This window comes from Aythya fuligula, chromosome 2, assembly GCF_009819795.1.
Source record: "Aythya fuligula isolate bAytFul2 chromosome 2, bAytFul2.pri, whole genome shotgun sequence".
In the NCBI taxonomy this organism is placed as follows: Eukaryota; Metazoa; Chordata; class Aves; order Anseriformes; family Anatidae; genus Aythya; species Aythya fuligula.
This window is the reverse complement of record NC_045560.1, coordinates 48024959-48034209: the sequence shown is the minus strand read 5'-3', so window position 1 is coordinate 48034209 and position 9251 is coordinate 48024959.

Sequence of the window (9251 nt, the reverse complement as noted above, 5' to 3'; positions counted from 1 at the left end):
GTGAAGCTATCAAATGTTCTTATTTGCAATCTAGCTGTAAAAGTATGATTTGTTCATCCACTTAGCATGGTGCAAGGACACAGCACTGCTACTGCTGTTAGTATTTTTAAGATTTTTATACTGATTGTTTTTAGCTCAGTAAGACTCTTAAGCTCTTTTTGCTCAATAAGATTCACTAAGCTCTTTCATATGGCAGGCAAAAGGAAAATACCTTAAGATTGGTGGTGGTGAATCATTAGTTTCCAATTTATCTGAGGAAAAAAAGAAACAAGCTAACAATAAACAACAGAAAAAATTGCTGGATTTATATATATGCAAGCCATATTCCCTGCCATTTTCACTGGCGGCATCACTGCAAGTGATAGAGCTAAACTTCAAATTTGTTATGTAAGTAACTTTCCTACCTACATCGATTCTCTGTCTTCACCTTTCCTTCCCTAAATCCACATACTTTTGCCTGTTTGATTTTCTTTTGCTCTGTTGTGCTACATAGTCTTTAATGCCTTAATTAACAATCTTACCATGTTTTTTAGGGTCTCCCTAAAAATCTATCTATTGCCCAAAGGGGTGATTCAGCAGATATGAAGCTGATTTTTAACAACCAATGTTATGGGATGTAATAATGTATGTATCTTAACCAGGAACTGGATTTGGTATGTCTTGGAAGTTAATAAAGCCCTTATTTCTGTCCTTATTAAAGTCCTTAATTCTGTGATTATCTCATGCCTGTGTGCCATTGGATAGGGGTTGCTGGAAGAACAACTACAGCCTGTCGTACCTTCAGATGCTGATGCTAATGCATGAAAGGGTAGTAAGAGAAACTGGACAGCTACATAATGTTTTGTTTTTTGTTTGTTTGGTTGGTTGGTTGTGTTTTTTTTTTTTATTCCTGCCAAAATGCACAGCATGGATTGCTTAGTTGAAATGTTGCTGAATATTTAACAACCTTTTCTTGGGAGGTGGAGGGGGAGACAGTTGCTGAAGAGTTTTAGGGGCTGACACATCTTGTTGAAAGATCTGGGGCTCCCTTCAGGTTCAAGGAATGAGAAAGCACCTGGAAAAGGCAGATATGCATGTAGATTGTAAGGATATGTTGTGACATACTGGTTTTCTCATATTTTTGTTTTTGAATAACTCTGGTTTAAAAAGTCAGTTAGGTTTCTTGTCTGCCATTGTCATTGCACCTAAAACCACAGATGCTGAAGGTAAGTCAGGCACCTGAGGCTGAATCATGTAATGAAAAGGGAATACAAGCCTGTCTACATCTCAAAGGAATAGCCATCTGAGCAAATGCTGTTGAAAGGCCAGAAAGGATAAGAGGTGAAGTTAGCCCAGGAACTGTGACCAAGGCTCTCTTAATTATAGACTCAAATTACAAGCCTACTGGCTTCTGGTATGAGTTGCTGGTGCCTCGTGCAAGGAAATGGCTTTGTTAAAAATGGTTGGTTTGAATGGGCAGCCAAGAACTCCACGACACAGTTTCCAAAAGGGATGATCTGAAAGCAGGAAAGAGAACGGTTCATTATCAAAATTGTGTGATTTTCATCTCTCTCTTTTAGGTATCATCACTTACTGGTTAAGACTTTAAAGAGTGTATAGCTCAGCACTCATTGCCAGAGCTCCAAATACAAACATTACTTCTGTTTTTTTAACCACAGAGGGTAAATCTTTCAAAGTTCTTTCCCCAGCTGCCTGACACTCACACACACACACACATGCACCCATCACTCCTTCTACAGTAGGGTACCTCTGCCAACTTCACTGCTGCAACTTGTAGCATAATGCTGAACCAGGCCTCCTCATCCCCAGCAGCTGCGAGCGTGGCAGCAACCATGGGGCACTGTGTCTCTGCTGTGGTTTCCACATAAGGCAAGTACACGCCAGCCTCAACAACACTCTAGGGAAAACAGGCTCACCCCATGGCACAGTAATGAGGCCAGCAGGTCTCCATCAGTGCACTTTCTCCCTCCTCATAGTGCATGAGCTAATAGTGAACTTTTTAACCTCAAAGTTTATCAAACATTCAGCACGCTTAAAGATATTACCACAATATAACCCTCAGATCATAATGAGCAATCTAATACAAGTTACCTGTCATACATGAATCAACAAAACAGTTTAATTGGCAACCAAGCACTTTATTTGTGTTTTACTGCTTGGGAGCAAGTCCCTCTTGATTGAGAGGCACAAGACAGTGATGCCATATATGTCAATCAATATTCCAGCAAAATCCTCTGTGAAATATGAATTCTGGTGGCCTGTTACATAGAGTTTCCATCTTCTGAACTGTGAGGACTACGAGTTGCCATGAGAGGCTTCCCATGATGAAGAAAGCCAGACTTGGAATAGCACATCAACAATGCCTCATCCCATGGAAACTTTAGAGGGAAAGAGTGGTTTTAAAAATACACTTTTAAAGATTTTTGTTTTCCCCTTGCACAAAGTTTCTAATGTATTTTAATCAGACATCTGCATGGACACTTTAGCTCCACAAAAAGTTTGAGTAATGTGTTAAGACTCCAGGCAATAAGAATTTTATTTCTAGGTCTGTGCCACCAGTGATAAGGAACTCTCTGCAGCTCAATTATAAACAGCATCCAATCCCCTCTGACTGCAAAATGATCTAAAGACAAGTACATACATAGTATTTACTATCTTGCAAGTTTAAATCATGTGACCAAGTTGCTTTTTGGTATTTGCTCCAGGGATTTGCTCCTAGCAGATTAAAGAGGGGTTCTTGCTACCTGAATCTGCTAATAGTAGAAGAAACAAAGCATCAAACCAACCCAAAGACAATCAGAATCCAATGGCTGCTTTCCCAAATATTGCTTCTTTTTTTCCCCAGCAGCTAGAGTTCATCATGGTGATATGGAATAAAAATCTTGCTCTGCTTTCTGGGAAGTTGAATGGCAAATCATTTAGCTGGTGAACTGTGCAGACTACAGTGATGAATGCAGTGTAAAAGCCAATGATCGACCATTTAGTGTTAGTATTGTTCTGCATCTGATTATTTCACTTCCAGAAATTCTGACAATTTGTTTTAATTTGGACTGTTTGGGTTTTTTTTGTGTGTGTGTGTTTGTTTGTTTTCCATTTTACTACTTAATATTTACATCAGGTAGACACTGCTCTCTCCCTGCAATATAAACAATTAATGCAGTGCTATATTTGCATACTTTCATATACCTCTAACAAGGTTGCTGATCTCATCCCAGTGCAGTAACCTTCTTTATGTGAAATATCATTGGAAGCATCTTTTCTGTCTGTGAGCTGTTTCAACCAATTAAAAGATTAAGGAATCTACAGTTGAATAAATATCAGTGGAAATATAAGAAGAACAGAACGGTAGGTTTCAGACGGTTTCACAGAAAGTCAATAGATATCTAGAGGTCCAATTACAGAAAATGATTTTGCAGTTTGAAATAAAATTATAAGAAATAGAGAAGTAAATGAGGATGTTACAGGCACCTAGCATGCTTTTGGTCCTGGCATAATGAAGTAATTAGGAAGAATCGGCATTAAGTAAAAAAGATGAAACTCTGCCATGAGTCGCACTTCCTTAAATCTGGCATAATTTCTAAGACTTCACAGAAATCACACTGTATATATGTGAGGAACACAGAAGACTCTCAGACTATCAAGCCAAAATGTATCATCTCTTTTGACCTAAAGCCCACCACACCCTGCCTATTTAGTGCAGTTCAGGGTCTGTTGCAGAAGCCAATGCCCCAAGTTCACACTGAGCAGAGAGATAAAGGACAACATATTCCCACTAAGCTACTTCAGGGTGTCTGAGCAATGAACCAGCTTCTTTCTTTAACTGTGTTTAAAAAATAAATAAATAAATAAATAAATAAATAAATAAAATAAAGCAAGGAGGAAGCCTGCTGTTCCTCTCCTAAATTCATTTTGGGCCATATAATCTTCCTGGCTTTATGCTTCTGCACTTTCCTCTGTTTTCTTGCAGACCACGTGCCAAAAAGCCCAGCACATCTGGGACTGTAGGGTCACCCTGCCTCTCTACCTGCTGTTTCCCTCATCAGCACCATAAGTGCTGTTTGCTGTTCAGTCTCTGAGTAGCACACTTCTAGTGCTGCCAAATGTGCTTGGTAAAACCTACGGAGCCATTCATTTAAATACTTGTTAAACAGGAAACTGCTGCTGGAAAGTTGAGCACTGTTTCATATTTAAACAACTAGTAGGAACAGGCATGGGTGTCATTTTGTGATGTAGTGGAAAATTTGAATGGCTAACATATCTCACAAGTATCCCCTCGAAAACAAGCCTGAGGGGCTGTTAAGGACCTGCTCCAATCTGTAAACTGATGGGGCTTTTGCATTGGTAACAGCAGTGACAGGGTTAACTCGTGCAGCGTTTTCACTGCAAATGTAGGCGTTAAGGAAAAGTGCTGCACACAATGGTGTAGCCTTAGTGTTTCCCTTGTGATTGAAAGCAAGTACTTAAGGTCAGCTATGCTTATTTTTGGCTGATGTGGAGCCCTTTTCAGCCTGAACACTCCTAAGGAGTGTACCTAAGGTCGAGACAGTTGCATATTTTGCAAGTGAACTAAACAAGGGAAGCAATGGTGGTGTGTTAGGTACCTCATTTATATTGGCTTTGTAAGGCTAAAGCTCAAGATTTTGGTTTAGCCTCTCTCTCCTGCAAAGCTGGGTACAGGTATCATGAAGGATGCCAGCAGGATCTGCTAGCAAGATCGGCTACAGCTGTGATGTCTCCAGACAGTCTGCAGCAGCCGCTGAGATGCCAGCTTACAGAGTTAGGAAGCTCAGAGATGCAGTTGAATGGACTGTGGGTAAGAATTGTTTGGGTCTTCAAGCAGACCTTTTCTTCCTCAGTTTCCAGTGATGGTGTGATAGCAATTCCAGTGGTACCAGCAACTCTTGGGCTGTGGGGACTCCCTGGAGAGCTGTAGCCTATTGTCATTCCAGTCCCCAGTCCATGCACAGTCACTTGTGAAGCAATACATCTCTTGGTGGGCAGAAACTATTGAAACGACTGGCAGAGCAATCCTCCTGAAATTGGACTGGAAGAGGCAGAACAGTCATGTAGCTTGCTGCACTGCTGGCAAAGGGGCAAGCGTAACACTCAGGCATCAGACAGGCTGAACACCTTTGTGATATGTGGTACTGCCTTTCCTCGCTCTCTTTCAGCTGTCAGAATAGAGAACTATCCCAGAGTGTGGTGTTCAGCCTCAGAGTCAAAGCTGCGTGCTTACTCCTTGACAGTGATGGTCACACTATTTTGCACAGCTGATGGCATCTACTGAACTTACAGTTCTTCTAAGAATGTATCCGGAGACATACATTAGGCTATCATGGAGGCACATTTTTAAGGTCAAAGTGGGAGACAGCCTTACATGTCTCCCAAGCAACCAGCATGACTAGCAGTTCTAGTCAGTTTCCGAGATATATCACAGTATTTTTCAAGTTGTCATCATGCTCCATTTTTCATAATCTCCTTATTTGCCTCTGTCATTTCATGCTGGCAATTGCCACATAAGCTATCTTACTATTAATAGAAATATATATGTGTGTGTATTTTTATAATGCACATATTATATAATTTATATATATTGCATATAAATTTCTATTTATAATTTAAGCTCCACAAATGAAGATGGTTATTGAGGGTTCAATGCCAAGAAAATAATTTCAATTCTAATCAATTCTATTCTTCCCATTTTTTTCCAATCATTACCTTTTTCACTTGGGCATGCATTATGATATTTTGGAAGTATGCCCTTTTCCTTCTGCCTTAAAAGTATTCATTTGACATTTCATGTATTCTTTCTTGCCTTTCTTTTTACCATGTTAGCCTGAGTTCAGAAATGCATTGCAAACTACAGGCTGAGATATTTCATAGAATCATAGAAACAGAAACATAGAACCATAGAATGGCTTAGGTTGGAAGGGACCTTAAAGATCATCCAGTTCCAACCCCCCTGCCATAGGCAGGGATGCCACCCTCTATATCAGGTTGCCCAGGGCCTTGTCAAACCTAGCCATGAACACCTTCAGGGATGGAGCATCCACAACCCCTCTGGGCAACCTGTTCCAGTGCCTCACGACCCTCTGAGTGAAGAATTTCCTCCTAACTTCTAATCTAACCCCCCCACCTCTTTTAGATTAAAACCATTCCCCCTTGTTCTGTCATTATCTGACTGAGCAAAGAGCTGTTCTCCATCTTTTTTACAAGTCCCCTTTAAGTACTGAAAGGCTGCAGTGAGGTCACCCCCTCAGCCTTCTCTTCTCCAGGCTGAACAGGCCCAGCTCTCTCAGCCTTTCTTCATGGAGGAGGTACACCAGCCCTCTGATCATCTTTGTGGCCCTCCTCTGGACCTGCTCCAACAGCTCCACATCCTTCTTGTGCTGGGGCCCCCAGACCTGGATGCAGCACTCCGGGTGGGGCTTCTCAAGGGCAGAGCAGAGGGGCACAATCACCTCCCTCCCCTGCTGGCCACCCCTCTGTTGATGCAGCCCAGGATGCAGTTGGCCTTCAGGGCTGCAAGCGTGCACTGCTGGCTCGTGTCGAGCTTCTCATCCACCAGAACCCCCAAGTCCTTCTCTGCAGGGCTGCTCTCAGTGAGTTCTTCTCCCAGTCTGTTCTCCTATCTTGGATTGCCCCAATCCAGGTGCAGCACCTTGCACTTGGGCTTGTTGAACCTCATTCAGTTCACATGGGCCCACTTTTCTAATTTGTCCAGGTCCTTTCAGATGGCTTCCCTTCCTTCTGTTGTATCAACTGCACCACTCCGCTTGGTGTCATCTGCAAATTTGCTGAAGATGCACTTGATCCCACTGTCTGTGTCATTGATAAAGATAATAAACTGTACCAGTCCCAGGACAGAGCCTTGAGGGACACCACTCATCACCAACCTCCATTTGGACATGGAACCATTGACCACCACTCCCTGGGTGTGACCTTCAAACCAATTTCTCCCATTATTATTTTTCCCATTAGTGCTTTACAGCACAAAAAATATTTTTCTGATCTTGAAAATCTGGCCTGAAAAGGGTGCAAAATATTCCTTTATGGAGCAGGAAAGATGTAAAAGCTCGCTGGTGGCATGCTTCTGCCGGCAGCCTGAGCAAGTGCTGATCACTTTCTACTTCAGAGCCCACCCTGGTTCTGAGATAGTCAGGTGAGATGACGCAGCTGCATTTCATGATTGACCCACAAAGGTTAGTCAGTTGGTTTTTGTTGTTGTTGTTGTGTGTGTGTTGTTTTTTGTTTTTTTTTTTCCCTAAGATTTTGCCAGAACACAAAGTCAGAATTAGTGCATACAAAACACATCTGAACAATGGAACACATACAAATTAGAGTACCCACCCACAGCGCCTAATGCATAACCAGTGAGTCATGCCCGGAGCCCAGTGTGAGAAATCTGTGTAGGTGGGTTTTATTTAGTTTTCTTTTTGATTGCAGTTAAGTTTCTCTCCAGCTAATAATTATTGCACTCTAAACTAATAAACATAAGGATCTGAGCTTTCCAACATGTTCAAGTGGTAAATATTTCATTTGTGAGGCTTAAAATTTGACCCAAATGGAAATGCAGATAAATTATGTCTTAGGACCCTAAACAGACAAAACAAGTTTGACACTGACAAAAACTCTCCTCTTCTCTTTACACCTGGCATAAATACCTGAAGGCATAGTCTTGCTGAATGTTTGAGTTGAGGGATTAAAAGTGAGATATTAAACTGAAGGAATGGACTCAGTCCAAGGCAGTAGTGACTGAAACAGTCACCACTAGGAAGTTGTTCAATAATGTATGCAAAATGCGAAATGAAATTAATGGTGATAGTCTCCCATGGATAAAAGTACACATCAGAAATATCACCAGCAGCACTGGCTTCTTTTTTATTCGATTCAGCAAAGATGCCAAAGTTTTCAGAGGTGTGGAGCCTGAGCTGCCTTCTCACGCCCGGCAATGGCCCCTCCAGGTCAGGGCTGGGGCTGGCTGGCAGGGCAGCACGGGAAACACACGTCACCACTCCCTCCTCTCTGATCAGCCTCCGATAAACAAGGAGAAGCCCAGTCTGCAGAGACACAAATTTGGATGCACTTAGGAAACCAGAATAATGAAAGGGTGCGTATAAGCTTAAGCTGTTTTCAACTGCAATTTGACTTTTAGTGATTTCATTAGAATTATTCTCAGAAACCAATTTTTCTAAGCTCCACAATAAAGGTTTGTGGGTTTGTTGTTGTTGTTTTACAATATTTAAAACAAGTAAGTCTTCTAACCAGGCCTCAAAAACTTTCTGTGTTGTAATTGTCACGGGGCGCCCTATTGCCACAGATGTGAAGATTTCCAGGACATATAGTAGACTATCACTATAATTTAGTAGCCACAAGTATTGCTTGACATCATTGTTCCAGGAGAAGTTATAAGAAAGCAATGCAATTCTAAGGTGAGATTTTTTTGTTAAAGTGCTCATTACTAGCCTAACTCTGCTATTTCTACTTAATAGCAGTACTTGTTGCCATCATCAATGGGAAAGTAACTACACCTTTTTGTGGCAGTGAGGCACTTGTGAAAATCCTGCCCTTAATTTACTGCTTCTGCAGTGCTTCCACTTCATTTTTCCACTTTCTTCTTTACTTCTGGTGTTTCATAAACATTCACTCCATCTCCACTTTGATATCTTCCTTGCCTTTGATCTTATTTCTTACTGTCTCTCGTAGTACTGTCCCAGGGCAGTTCTCCTATTGCACTTGTTATTGTCCACAGACAATAAGGTGACTCATTCTGACCCATCATCACGTTGTGACAAGCCACAAAAACCAATACTTCCCCCCTCACTTTGAGCCTCTTTTCACATCCTCACTTAACCTTATATTTCTGATCTTATTAATTGTTCATGTACCCATTACCAAAGCCAGAAAAAGCAATGCATAGCAAAGATGAAATTTTAGAATAATATGAAAAGTTGCTTTCTCAAACACTATGCACTCCAAGGAAACTTCAGGGAATGGATGGAGTCAAAGCTATTCAATACTTAATGAGATCAGACTAAGTTCAGTGCTTTCTGATCTATGGAAATGCTCATGCAAGGCACACAGATAGTGTTTAGGACCCCCACAGTTCATGTTTAACATCTGGGTGAAAACAGACAAACTTAACTGCTAGTATGGCAGATGCTGAATGGTATGAGTCACTTGGTCCATGCTCCCCACCCCCAGCCCGACACTGCAAAAATGCACATTAGAGGGAAACCTTTATTTAGTTA